Source organism: Epinephelus moara, chromosome 13 (genome assembly GCF_006386435.1).
Source record: "Epinephelus moara isolate mb chromosome 13, YSFRI_EMoa_1.0, whole genome shotgun sequence".
Classification (NCBI taxonomy): domain Eukaryota; kingdom Metazoa; phylum Chordata; class Actinopteri; order Perciformes; family Serranidae; genus Epinephelus; species Epinephelus moara.
The window spans coordinates 9,680,953-9,695,740 of record NC_065518.1 but is presented as its reverse complement, the minus strand read 5'-3'; the positions used below and the strand labels follow the sequence as shown (position 1 = coordinate 9,695,740).

The window sequence follows — 14,788 nt, the reverse complement described above, 5'->3', positions numbered from 1 at the left end:
ATGCTTCTGGACATGACAGGGCAGATGCCTACAAGAGTACTAGGCTGACGATAAATGCCAAAGGCAACAGAAGAAAGACTACAAGCACAGAAGAAGAGGAACAACATGTGCAGTGACATCTCTGCTTTGACTCATTGAAAAGAAAAGCATTTTCCCCTGGGGCCAGCGTATTTTGGACATTTCATGCAAATGGGGGGGCTGTTTATTTACACTGCTAAAAATGCTAGCAGCGTGACGAGGCACTGCGCACTACTACATTTTTTTCAGGTCACTGAGAGTTAAAAATGTTGAACTTTGGGTTACATGCTGTGCTCATCACTGTCACTTTTACCCAGCCATCCTGTCACAGTGGAGGAGGGGCGGGACAAATAGCCTGCCACAAAGACCAACCATCACTCCTTACATGAACAAATGCTGAACACAAGAACAACAATGGAGAAGTATGTTAATAAACTGTTGGCTATATATTATATTAATATATGTTTCATCACCCACAGAATCTCATGAACCAACAGGGACAAGTACTTTGTGTTTGAGTTTAACTTGAAGGCTTTTAATAAAGGCTTGCATGTTTAAGTACATTGGATTTATTGTTTTGTCTTTGTTTTTTCCTGTGGTATTGAATTGGGTATTAAGAATCATGGAATTCAACTGGTGCTGGTATCAACTTCCAAATTTCTGGTATTACAGAGCACAACTTGTCCACGGCTGCAGGAGAGGAACACAAACAGTGCCATGATATGCAACCAAGGGCTGAAACACTTACAAAATGCCTGTATCTGACTAAAAACGTTATATGTGAGCATGTTAAATGATTATTTTAGCACCCTGTGTCCACCAGAGAGAAAAAGTTACACTGTCAAACTCAATATTGGCGATCTGTCTCAGTGTGTTCTTCTCCTTACCCCACTTATCTTAGAGAAATGACCCCACTGAGCTGCCAGAAATACTTTGATATTTACAACTATTTGATCAAATCACTTAGGGAGCAAACAAACGTGAGTTCGATTGAACCGAACCAAACAGGGCAGCTGTGAAAGCACCCCTAAAGGCTGTTTTTTGGTTAGGCATCTTATAAAAGAGTGTTCCACCACACAGCAGCTTTTAGATATTGTTCTGTTGTTTGCCAGCAGACATCAGTGACAAGAAGGCACCTTCATGCAGTACAAAGTCAATGGAAAGCAACGAACTGTTTCCCCCTCTGGTGTGGGTGGGACTTATTTGTGCTCTGTCTCTATGGGTGGGGGGGGCTTTTATATTTCTGTGCTCCAGGGCTCATTGTCTCATAATCTACCCATGATTGTAACAAAGCCCCAGACATGATGTTTAAACAGGAAAGCCAGTATAGAAGAGTCTGCAGAAAGTCAGTTGCATATGCAAAGATGAGATGTACAAACAGGCGGACTGGAGCTCTTCTGAAACATGTGTTTACCCAGAAGTGACATTCACACCCAGTAGTTGCCCTGTGACACCACAGTTTTCCGACACTGGCCACAGAGCAGAGGCGCTGGCAGAGTTAGAGGTCGGCTGCCTTGCTCAGTGGCACCTTATCTGTCATCACCCGTGGTTGTTTAAGAGGAAGGCCGGTGGCACAGGGAGGCAGAGCTGGCTGGCGCCTGGCACTGGAGCTGATGAGCAGTCGGAGACATAAATTTACCCGAGACATCTGCATGCTTGCAGGGCTAACTCACTTACGATGCTGCCAGCCTCTCCTTCTTCCCTGCCCGCATTACAAAGTCGCGCATTCTTACTGTTTTATTGTCCCATTACATCAGACAACATGTAAATGTTAACGAGTAACATCACGGCAGGCTGATATACATACAACAGATGTTTTGTGTACGCCATTTGTGTCTTTTTTCTGTTTTGTACCATTTCACCTCCTTTGTGCATCCTTTAAGGTTGCATTTAGGTTGAAACTAGTAATTAGATTCAGTCAAGCACTGTTTTTTTCCCCCCAGTAATTAGATTACTCGTTAAGCCTTTAAAATGTCAGAAACTGGTGAAAAATGCCAATCACAAGTTCCCAGAGCCCAAGGTGACATCGTTAAATTACTTGTTTTGTTCATCCGACCGTTTGAAACACAAATATATTCAGTTAACGATGATATAAAGGAGAGGGAAGCAGAACATTTCACATTTGAGAAGCTGGAACCACCAAATGTTTGGTATTTTTTACAACCCGACTCCAAAAAAAGTTGAGATGCTGTGTGAGATGTAAAGAAAAATGCAATGAATTGCAAATCCTTTTCAACATACACTGGAGAAAATAAGTCTTCAACACATCAACATTGTTCTCATCACACATATTTCCAATGCAGCTATTCACATGACATTTAGACCAGACATTAGAATTAGCTTAATAAAAACTACACTGTTAATAAAAAAAAAAAAAGAAGTTACAATTCAATCAACAAAAATTTAAGGTAAATAAAACCTAATACTTTATCATAATCGTTAACGTATACAGTTAGGTAACATAACATTAAGCAGTAAATGACTTGTAATAACCTAATGAGTTTGCTAATGTAAGCAAGCTATGCTAATGTCATAAGCAAACAAAAATCATTTCAGCTACCATTAGTTCACTAACAAAATTAGGATAGCTAGCTAACTATTGTCATTTCAGTTAATGTTAATGTTAGTTTGCTAACAACATTAGCATAACTCACTAATAAATGTTATTTTATCAAATACTATTGTTAGTTTGCTGACAACATTGCCATATCTGGCTAACTAATGTCATTTCAGTAAATGTTAACATTAGTTTGCTACCAACATTAGCATAGCTGGCTTACTTATGTCATTTCATCTAATGCTAACATTAGTTTGCTGACAATATTAGCATAGCTTGCTAGCGAATGTCATTTCATGTAATGCTAACATAAGTTTGCTAACAATATCACAATATCTGGCTAACTAATGCCATTTTAGTTAATGTTTGTTAGTTTGCTAACAACATTAGCATAACTCACTAATAAATGTTATTTTATCAAATACTAATGTTAGTTTGCTAACAACATTAGCATAGCTGGCTTACTTATGTCATTTCATCTAATGCTAACATTAGTTTGCTGACAATATTAGCATAGCTTGCTAGTGAATACCATTTCATGTAATGCTAACATTAGTTTGCTAACAACATTAGCAAAGCTGGCAAACTAATGTCATCATCTAATGCTAACATTGATTTGCTAACAACATTAGCATAACTAGCTAACTAATGTCATCATCTAATGCTAACATTAATTTGCTAACAACATTAGCATAGCTGGCTAACTAATGTCCTTTCAGCTAATGTTGACATTAGCTTACTAACATTAGCATAGCTATTTAACTAATGTCATTTCATTAGTCTGCTAACCACATTAGCAAAGGTGGCTGACAAATGTCATTTCATCTAATGCTAACATTAGTTTGCTGACAACATCAGCATAGCTAGCTAACATTAGCAAACTCATAAGATTAATACAAGGTATTTGCTGCCTAATATTATGTTAGGTAACTTTAGAAGTTACAGCTATATTGAAATATTAGGTTTTAGGTTTAATGATAAGGAAATCGTAACATTTCAATCCATAAAAAAATATTTGCAATAAGGTGGAATGACACAGGAAATAAGTATTTATCAGGCAAACTGAAATGTATTTAATACACGGAGAGGCCTTTGTTTACAAAGTACACTTCCTGTATGAAGAAACTAACGTCTCTCATTGTTCAGTGGGACTTTGGCCAAGTCTTTCACAGACTATAAACCACATTATGAATCCTGAGAATAAATTTCACTTTCAAAACTTCAACAATTTACATCCTCAGTTTCCAAATGCCTACCGAGTGTTGTTAAAAGAAAAGGTGATGTAACACAGTGGTAAACGAGCCCATGTCCCAACGTTTTTGGAACATGTTGCAGGATCAAATTCAGCATGAGAGCATAAAAAACAAAGTTTATTAGTTTGAACATTAAAAATCTTTGAACTGCATTCAACTGAATATATGTCAAAAAGGATTTGCAGGTCATTACTTTTTGTTAACACAACATCCCATCTCTTTTGGAATCAGGGTTGTACTTAACAACTGACTGAAACCGTCAATCAGTTATCAAAAAATTGCAAAACTTTCTGTCAAGAATGCTGGATTTGTTTTTAAAGGCTTACATACAGACAGACTAACTGGGCTGAAGGCAGTGGGTAAAAATACCCCCGGACATTCTGTGACTGGTTTGTGCAATTGTAAAGACTAAACATAAAATGGTACATTTTGTCAGCAGGGGCTAAATGAGGCAACGTACGTGGAAAAAGATAAAAACCCCACATGTGTCTGCTTATGGACAATGTGAGCCAAGGCCAAAGATTAAAGTACATCTATAGATAATGTTAACATATTAACTTTTAATGCACTGAGCACTGAGTGTAAAGAGAAAAAAAAAGAGAAAAACAATCTGCTCTTTCTCTCTCCCACGTCCACTTTCTCCTCTCTCATCCCTCCTCTTCCCACCCTCCTCTGGCAAGGACAAGCTAAGGTGCTGCCAAGAATGTGACTGCGTTTGGAAAACAAATCCAGCTCACTTCTGTTTTTTTCACTTCTTCTCTTTTCCTCCACTTGCAGTTTTGCCCTTTTTTTCATCCTCTTAAGGTGGATCTGTGAGCGCTGCAGAGCCGGACACCTCCGGCAGCTGAAGCTCTTTTTATGAGACAGTTTAAACTACCTGTAGATCATCCCCCCTGTGTGTACTCCTCAACCTCAGCTGACTCCTGTCCTCTTTCCACTTAACTCCCCCCAAACTCACACTCGGCCGTTTCTCCTGCTTCACATTTCCTCCTCAGCCCACCTTAAAAAAAACTGCACTCTGTGTGAAACCGTTGGACGCCGTACGGCTGTGTGCTTTTCCCGATTGTTTTCCCGGAGATGTCCACTTCCCCACACTTGTTCATTTCCTCACAGCTTATGGAAGTGTCTCATTGTATCAGGACAACAGGGATGAAGAGAGATTTGAAGATTGTTGCTGATCGCTTCAGAGGATAAAAAGTTACGGGGCGTTCAGGGGTCTCTAATAAGGAGGGGCTTCCACATGTATACAGCTGCTGTCTCCCAATCTGTCATTACATTACGTCAGCCTCAACACTAGCTGTTATTCCTCATGGTAAAACATGGATCCAAGTTTGAGAGTGATGATTTAAAATAAAGATTTACGTAATGTAAAGGTCAGTTTCTTAACCCCCAAAGTCTGCAGGAGCACAACACTCATGCAAGCTATGTTGCATTGTGGGTACGAATGTTTGGAGGCAGCAGTCATGCCAAATTTAATTCTGAGAAAGGTGTCAGTGTGTGTGTGTGTCAGCATGTGCAGGTGGTATAATTAGATGGGCTTGCAGAGGAGGGAATTCCATTTTCTGTGTGTGTGTGTGTGTGTGTGTTTTTGTATTACTTTATTAATATGTTAGTTAGTGTTTAGTCGCGTGTGTATTCAACATTAGGCAGATTGAGCTGGCAATGCCAACATAGCAGGCCAGAGGAGAGGTTGTGTGTGTGTGCGCGTGTGCGTCTGGGCCCTGAGCCTAACCTGCAGCAGCACACAAACACACACTCACACACACACACATACACACACACACACACACACACACACACACACATGGGCTGTGACTGCATGGGTAACTTTGTCCAACTGTGCCAGCAATCTGGGCAATCACTGTGCTGTGCCCTCCCTCCCGTTTCCCTCCCTTCATCTCTCTGCCACACACATGTACACACAGGTGCTGTTGCCATGCCAACAGCCCGGGGAGGGGTCTCCTTTTCCCAAATTAGAGATGAAGCAACAGGGAAACCCCCGCAAAAGGCCACAGCGAGGACAGGTTTATCAAAAATACCAAAAAACATGAACATATGGTTCCTACTGGATGAGTGACAGAGAGATGCTACATGTTTGTTTCCTCCCTAAATAAATACACCTGCTACGTTCCAGAAACCCCCCCAAAAATCAACTATAGAGGTTGAAATGGCTTTAAAGATGCATCTCAATGACAAACATAATATGTGGAATAAAAAGGAAACCTTAAGACTCTAAGGAGATGTAGAGTTCATGAATGAACTTCCTGCAAAATAACTGTAGCTTCAAAGCAGAAGGTCCTGACTTCAGTAATACGTGTCCAGTGGCAGTAATGTATTTATTCTGTCTTCTTTGCTTATTTTGTTGCTTTCATTTGACTTTTTCCACATTTCATATTCTCCAGATATATCAACTTTTATCTTGATTATGGTATGTTTGAAGTCCTTGTCCACGTTATTAGGGTATATTTGAAAACGTAGCTTTTTATTTTTCCGTTTTGGCCTTTTGTCCACATGCATACTGCTTTTTAGGTCAATAAAAACAGACCTTTTGGAAAACTCCTTTTAGAATTAAGATGTTTATTAACTGATACCCATTTTACCACGTTTGAAACACCTTCGACACATGGCGCAGTTTGCTTGATAGACTTTATTCGTTAAAACTATTCGTCCTTACACTTGCATTTTCCCATTTTTCACAGCTTGCAAGGTCTAAGTTTACTGATACAGACTCATTGTGCGATCAAAGTGCATTAAGGGGGCAAAAATAGGGGCATTGCGCACATACTGTACAGGTGTTGTGTCTGGTACCTCGTTGAATAGTGTTTCTCTCCTGTAAAAATTAAGTTTCCTATGGCAACACCACCACAAATTACATCGGTGATGTGACTAAAAAACATTTGAGACCCTTTCAATCTGTATTTAAGACATTTTAAGACTTTTTAAGGACCGACATCCACCCTCAGTGAACCTAAATGGGAATAAAATAATTAATTCTTGCATCTCTTCTAGACTTCTGAATTCCGACACTGAAATGGGTCATTTTGTGATTGATTTACAGATGTGTCTTTCACCATGTGAGTCAATGGAGAAAAAGTCTTTTTGGACCACAAGGCATCACATGACGGTGTAATTACAATGTTCCGCCATTAAGAGAATTGGCTTCAAACTCCGGTGCACTTCCTCAGGGCCTAACTGCTCACTAGCCTTCCAGTAAAAGCTTTTCAGGCTTCTGATTGGTCACAATCTTCTTCTTCTTGTGGCTTTAGGGTTACAGTTTTTTCGCCGCCTGCTGGTTTGGCACGCTCTTGGCTGTGCTTCAATTGTGTTCTTGGGTTTTTGTTTGGATGAGACTTTTTTGTAATAGTGTGTGGACGGAGAGGGTAAAAATCTGTGTTTATGTGGACCAGGTCTTAAACTCTGGATGCATAAACTGATTAAATACAGCTTTACAAAATTTACAATCCATTACAACATATAAACACACATAAGCATTGATTTAAAATGAGTTTGTATTATATAAAAGCTGATTTAGAGATGGATTCACAGATGTTCATCTCCCAGATTGGTTGTAAAACACCAGCAATTGTTCAAATGTGTGTGCACGTGCACATGATGTGCTGCACTGCACAGGCCTGGCAGTGAGTATTGTCTGTGTGTGAGCATGTGTGAGCATGTGTGAGCGTGTGTGAGTGTGTGTCGCGCGATCACTTTCTCAGAGTTTACAAACAGGGCTGGGATCCAGGCACCAGCCTCTGCTCAAATAAAACAAACCAGACTTGCGTCAGGCGTGTAAACAACGGCACAAATAAAATGATATAAATAAATATGTGCAAATTTATAAAGCAAAATAGCAAAAGCCTCGACAAATTGGGACGGGTTTATGTCTGAGGGGGAGCCGGTCTGAGCTCAGTGGGGAGAGGAACATTAAGATGCAGCCCGCAGCTCGTCTGGTTTCTTTACTGGAGCAGGTCTGTGTGTTTGCTGCTGATTGTACAGACAAGACACACTCTGGACATGGCAGAGGGACGTGGCCTCAGCTCTGGCTGCATGTGGAAGTCTGAGGTGGCTCATAGCAGCCCACATACAGGTGGGTCCTGGAGGTTCAGCAGCCTGATCATGAGGCCACTAAGCATGTACTGATTCTTGAAAGGGCACAGATATAACCACTGGCAGGAGAAAAACCTTTGCACTTTAACTTGACCTTTCTACTTCATGTTGTTTGACTTGTGCTCAGTATGGGGCAACATCATCAGCTGTCTGGCCTACATACAGCCGGTCCAGCTCTGCAAGATACCATATGTGTCCAAGCAGCAGAACTTGGGCGACTCACATGCACGCGGAACGCTAACTAGCCTCCCGTCGCCACGTATAAGATGACACCCGGTGACAACGCCGAGGACATCCTGACCATATTGAGAGCACCAGCAAGTCGCTCGCTCTGAGGAGGAGTGAACTGTGTGTCAGTTAATCAGGTCATGTGTGTCCCAGTTTAAGAGGACAGATGTACAGATGTATAGGCAAGGGAGTACACATCAGGCTGTCTCTGTTCATCTCAACCAGACTGCCAGGTTGGACCCTGAGCTCCAGCAGAGGCATTGCGGGCGTCTACTGGACCATATTTACACATTTTTCACATAAACACTTCTTTATCTATCACACGCACAACAATTACAGAGAAGCAGTCGGCGGTAATGAAAATTTTAAGTCTCAGGCTCGTGCCAACAATGCTCATTAAATATGTATGAGGAGAGAAGAAGAAGATCACGCAAGTAAAAACTAAATGAGACTCTAAACATCAAATAGTGCAAGTTAAAATTTAGGATAATATATAACAAACAAAATGTTAATTAAATAATATAAATTCGACAGTTACTGCAAACGATAAATTTAAACAAGGATGTGGTAAATGTATATGCAAAACAATAATAAGTATAAATATAAATATACAGAGGTGTAAACAGTTGTAAAACTCAAAGTAAAAGCATATAAAGAGCAACGTGACAGTATAATGGTGAATTGTAAAGAAAAAGACCCCAGTGTTTTGAATGACTGCAGTAACCTTTTAAATATGTATAATTTTCTTTGCTTTATTAGTCACTACTGAACGAAGCAGCCAGTTAAGTTTCATATTTTCATATTGCACTGAAACATGATTAAACCCTCCTGTATTATTGCAAAGGAGCCTGAAAACAAAACAGACCTAACAGCTTGAATTTTGTATGTCAAGCTCCTTACGCCTGTGCTCCTGATTATTAAAATAAATCCACAAAATCTGAAAAGGAAAATCAATTTCTTTGCTTTTTTTTTTTTAATGTGACTCCACAGCATCATTTTAAGCAGCTAAGAAAAGGGGTGGGATCCACAATATGATATTACCACGATACAATATTATTGTGATAAAATATATTACGATTTTTCACTTTTTTTTAAACTGTAAATTAAGTTACCAAACTTTGAAATCTTTGTTAACCTTTGTCTTATCCACACTGGAATTAGGGTTGACCTGGGAGTCGGGTGGGTTCGGGTAATCTTACCACACTCTGCCTCTCAGACACATACACACTGCGGCCCTCAGCACTTGTCTCCGCCCTCAGTCCTAACAATTGTGCTACTATAGTACATATAGCTGGCAGCTTACAGGGTCAGGTCGGGTTCGGGTGGTTGATTAATGCATATTTTGCAGGCTGGGCGGCGTAGATTGGCTCTTATAACGAGTCGAGTGGGTGTGACTATTTTAAAAAAAACATCCCGATCCATGCATTGGTGCTGCGTAGCTTTCCTGTGATCAAACATTTCCAATAACTGCAACTGTAAAGTCCAAAAGTCAAGATGTATTGGAAAAACATAGATGTATCACTGTCATCATGTTTTCATCTGGTGAAATGTTCTGCCTCGATCCATATTTGTTGGCATTCAGCTTTTCAAAAACATTTTCACTGCAGTCAGTTAACTGTTTGCTTTGTTTGCTGCACACAGACAAAGGCACACACATGTATTGACATAATATTATGACAGACAAAGAAACGACGGCCCTGTGTGAATCAGCCCCTTCTTTACAGACTCATCACATGCCTGCCGTGGAGGACTGAGATGAACTGTTCCTTTAAGGGTACTTGCACCATACTGTACTTAAGTGTAGACACAGACCTTTTAAAGACACGTATGTGCACAAAGCTGCACACACAAACACACACTCCATACCCCATGTCACCTTTCTCCACCCCCTCCAGCCATTCATCTCCACGTCTCAGCCGTCTCTGTAATGAGCAATAAAACGCACACTGTAAAGAGACGAGACACACACACACACACACACACACACACACTCAGTTACTCACAAAGGACCAACATGGTCATTTCTTACATGCCTCCCCCCCTCCAATCCCTCCCACCCAGCGGTGTAATGAAGCCTACAATGCCTGGTGAGGCCCCCCGGGCGCCCCAGAGCCACAACTACACCCCCCTCACACTATAATCTCAATCTTTTCCTGACGGGATGCAGCAGAATCCATGAAAGAGGAGAAGGTGGTAAAGAAGGAGCGGGGCCCTAAAGGTGGAGCCAACAGGCTGGAAGGTGATTTTCTTGGCACAGAGTCTGGTTGGGGTACCGAGGGCCATGGGCCCCCAGTTCCCACCGGCTCCCACCCGAGCGCCTGTGTGGTCCTGGATCTGATTAGCGCCAAGCCCTCATCATACACAACGGACACACACAAGGTACAGCTGCCCGCATGTGAGCGCTAACACAGGCTAGCATTTACACATAGTTATATTTTACACACACACACGTGCGCGCGTGCTCAGGCACTGTACACATGCTGTACACATGCGGCATGCCCAAAAGTGCAAACACACTATTCAGAAACGTATTTATTGTCTGAAGAGTGTCAGAGTGGATCAAGAAGACGGGCAGTTGACAGTTTCTCGACTCGTAAACACAAGACGGTGATAGGAAACAGGAGAAAATGATCGGGCGTGGAAAGAAGAGAGGACGAGGAGAGGCAGAGGACTGGGAGAGCCAAGGCTGTCAGAGTTTGGAGTTTTCATTGCAAACACCCCTGAGGAATAAAATGAGTAGAGTACATACAGATTCAGTCCTAAGGCAACAGACACAGTACTGTATGTGCATGATGAGAGAGATGTTTTTCTGCAGTGTGTGTAAGTTCGCCCAGAGTTTGCCGCCAGTGTGTATTTGCCTAAAGAACTTGAGGCAAATCGTGTCCATGTGGCAGTCCATACATAACATGTCCAGATTGTGAACGTGTGTTAGTGATTAGGGAAGATAGAAATGTGTTGGACGTCAGGATGAGTTTTCTACTGCCTAAACATGTCTTTGAATCTTAGTGAGTCTTTGTCAGTGTCACAGTTTAGAGTAAAGTTGGACGAGTGAAGGGAGCAGGGTGTTCTCCTTCGGGATGTGTGTTCAGACAGGCTCCACCTGTCTTACAAACGCCTCAGGAGCGAGTCGACATGTGACTCTGTGTGTACTGATGATATATCATCTGTCATCACAGCGCGCATTTCCACTGAACTAACTATATGACGCCCTGATGCGCCATTTCATAAATTTAACCCGTTCAGATTAGAGGTGAGAATCCAGCACTCACTTTGGCTTCCCTCCTCAACGGCACTTTTGATTTGTGCACGTATTATTTTCCTAATTGAGCGTAAAACCACAGGCCTCCGATGCCAAAATGAAATTAAGTACATGTGGCAAAGATTGAAGGAGCTGAGCTGCGCTGCATCCTCAGACGTTAGGAGGAGGGGCGGAGGGCAGGGTGGGCTGTCAGCAGCCCGTCACCGTCACCTCTGCTTTGTGTTTCTGCCTTGCTGGGTTGGAATCTGTGTAATGATGAAGTAGGCTCAATAAAATAAGTGTGAGAGCTATATGGCAGGGTATCTGTGTATGGTTCAGCACGTGTGTTTGTGTGTCCACATTAGGATATGTAGAATTCATGTGAGTGTGCATACTGTGGATTCAGATTGTGTAGTGTTGGAGCTTGTAGGGGACAAAGTAAAACTGACCGCTTTTCTTAAACGTCCCCCTCCGGATGTGTTTTAAGACAAAGTTTAAGTTTTGTCTTGGTTTGTTTTTCCACAAAAAAGTTCTATTTTTTAATTATTAAATTGCAACTTCTCCTTCCCTCATTAAAAAGTGCAAAATCTAAATATGCAAATATTCTTAATTTCAGAAGTTTTACTACAAGACACAAGATGTCTCCTACTTCACCTTCACTTTATGTGCTCTGAAGGTTTCAAGTTTCCACATCGTGCTTGTGGAAGTTGCGTACAAGAGCATAAGAAAGCAACAAACAGCACTTCAAAATAAAAGCTCTGTGCCAGAAATTCACTGTACTTCAAAATAAATCATGTTTTTAATAAACATACACATTCGTAAGTCACTTGTGGTCCTTTCAGAAAGGCCCCGGGATCCACTTTTGGACCAGGAACCACCAGTTGGGAACTACTGGTTTAGATTTTTTGAAGTGGGGTTGTATGAGGTACTTGTCTATAGTCAGGGTATTACCTATAGTAGTTGACGGCTGGCACGCCACAGGTTTGGAGAAGCTGCTGACACGGAAGCTAAGCAATGTACTGCTGCGGACGGGGGCAGAAGCAAAACATATCTTAGGCCATGTCCACACAGAGACGAGATTAGGTGTATCCACAAAGGTTTTTTATCGTATAGACCTTTCGTAAACATGGAACCAGCGTTTTAGGAGTCCAAATACGCCAACTTTTGAAACCGGTCCCAGAGTGAAAAAATCTGAAGACACCACCTTCGCGTTTCCGTATTTACAACACAGTACGCCTCTTTTCTGAAACGATGACGCCATAACCCCACCTCTCCCTTAACCCGCATGCGCTAGTCAACATTCTCCTGCAGTTTTGTAGTTTTGTAATCAAGTAGCAGCTCTACCTCGTCGTCAAAAACAAAGTGGGCTCTTCTGGCATTTGTATTTTCCGCCATCTTCTTTGTGTTTGTTTACATCGCACAAATTTTATGCGCATGCTCCATTTCTTATTCTCTGTTTTTGGTGTACTTTGTGGCAGCGTTGCAGCGCCACTTACAGGCCTTGCATATGTACTACAGCGTTTTCAGTGGCTTCATGTTTACGTACGCATATCTTGAGACGATTCCGTGTTTATGGAAAACTTTTAAAAAATGAAATCGGTTCCGTCTTCGTGTGGATATGGCCTTAGCCACCCTAAAAAATATCAGTATGAGTGTAAGTGTATGCTGTATTTAGAATATCTTCACCACTGCACCTTGCCGTCAGACCTCGATTTCCAACGAGGAACTGGAAACGTTATTGCTCTCTTCAAAACAAGACTCCATTGAGAAAAACAGTAATGCTGAACACAGGAGATGCTGGTCTACCTCTGCCTCAGTTAGCACTGATCATGGATAAGTACCTCATACAACCTCACTTCAAAAGATCCGCACTAACCCTTTAAACTCTGATTTAAGGTCAGCAGATGAAAGTTAAAACCGCCTTCGTGTGTCAAACTCTGCACATACATCATTCTGCACGGTGAAGCTCAAACATCCACGTGAAGCAGCAATAAGTGAAAACACATTTTTGAGTGAAGGGGGACGCTGACACAGAGGTCTATGGGTGCTCATAACAAGGCGGAGGCAGACAAACACTTGACTCTGTGTAGGCGTCTGTCCAGCTTTTAACATCACAGTCAGCAGTCCACTCAGGCCTTTTCCCCTTTTCATTTTATTTCTCATGAAGTTTTAAAATACCAAAAGCATTTAATGGACTTGGAAGGCTAAATGAGACAATTACAATCTGGTATCTGGCTAATTTACAGTATGAGCAGAATGCAAGGCTACACAGTGGCTAGACCGTGGAAACAGCAAGTAGTCGATAGAAAGAAAGTGATGATTGTTTATGGTTACACGCTACATTACAGAAGGAAAACAGAAGCCCACATTACCTCTTTACAGCAATGCTTTACCTTCTCTTTCTCCCCTTTCTGTCTACATCACTGTACAGCGTGTTAAAAACAACTTGTGTCCATCATTAAAGTGAGACTATGCGACTTTTAAAATGAGAGATGCCACAACTTCCTCCTGCAAATGAAAGTTAAATTCTTAAGCAATGAAATACACCTCTAACGGATTTAATATTCTCAAGAGTCTTAATGCTATAGCCATTCCTGGTCTGGTTTGACCTGCAGGTTTTGGCGGCTAATGTTTGCAAACTTTAGGTAGTTTGGGTAATCCAATCACAAGTGGGCAGTGCTAAATACTGTGAGCTGCCCACTCATACAAGGTGTTGTGAGGTGTTCTGGGATGCATTTGACCAGGTATCCAGTGTAAATGCTAACGCGTCCCCAACAAGTACTACGTCATCAATACAGGACATGATGGTTATTCGGTGAAGGGTACAAAGGTCTATAATGTGACCATTTTACGATGAGTTGGACGAAGTGATGCATGACCATCTGTCTTTTTGTCCCGTGGAAGGAGACATGTTGAATTCTGCTGACAGCTGAACCAACACAACTGCGTGCTAGCGAGCTGCTAGCGAGAGTGTGGACTAATAACTATGCGTGGTGCCCTTTTACATTGTTGTGTAATTCATGAAGGCAGTTACGAAATCTGAATACAGTCAGCTGGAGACGCATAATAGATGCAAATGTGAATGGAAATGGCAACAATGGCAACACATAGGCATCATCTCCCTGTTAATGATGATTTAATTTTACCCTGGACTGTAAAGAACTTCGTAAAGTCAGTTTCAATATGAGCGCTACGATTAAATCTGTTGTCATCCTTCTGATGTTTATTAACAATGATGATTGTGATTTTACCGGAGTAAAGTGATGAACTAGAAGTACTGATGATACAAATGTCAACAGCCGTGTGTAATGACAGCTGCTCTGGTGCTGTTGGAGAACCTTGCGATGCAACACACTCGGATAAACTGCACTTCTTGTTTGTGGTATT

The 14,788-nt window shown here is 41.5% G+C and overlaps 1 protein-coding gene across 2 annotated transcripts in view; it reads right to left on the bottom strand.

Annotated features, from left to right (window-relative positions):
• The window catches only part of LOC126399613 (thyroid hormone receptor alpha-B), a 227,492-nt gene that overhangs the window by 77,918 nt on the left and 134,786 nt on the right, over positions 1–14,788 (bottom strand). The gene's annotated exons all lie outside the window — the stretch shown is intronic.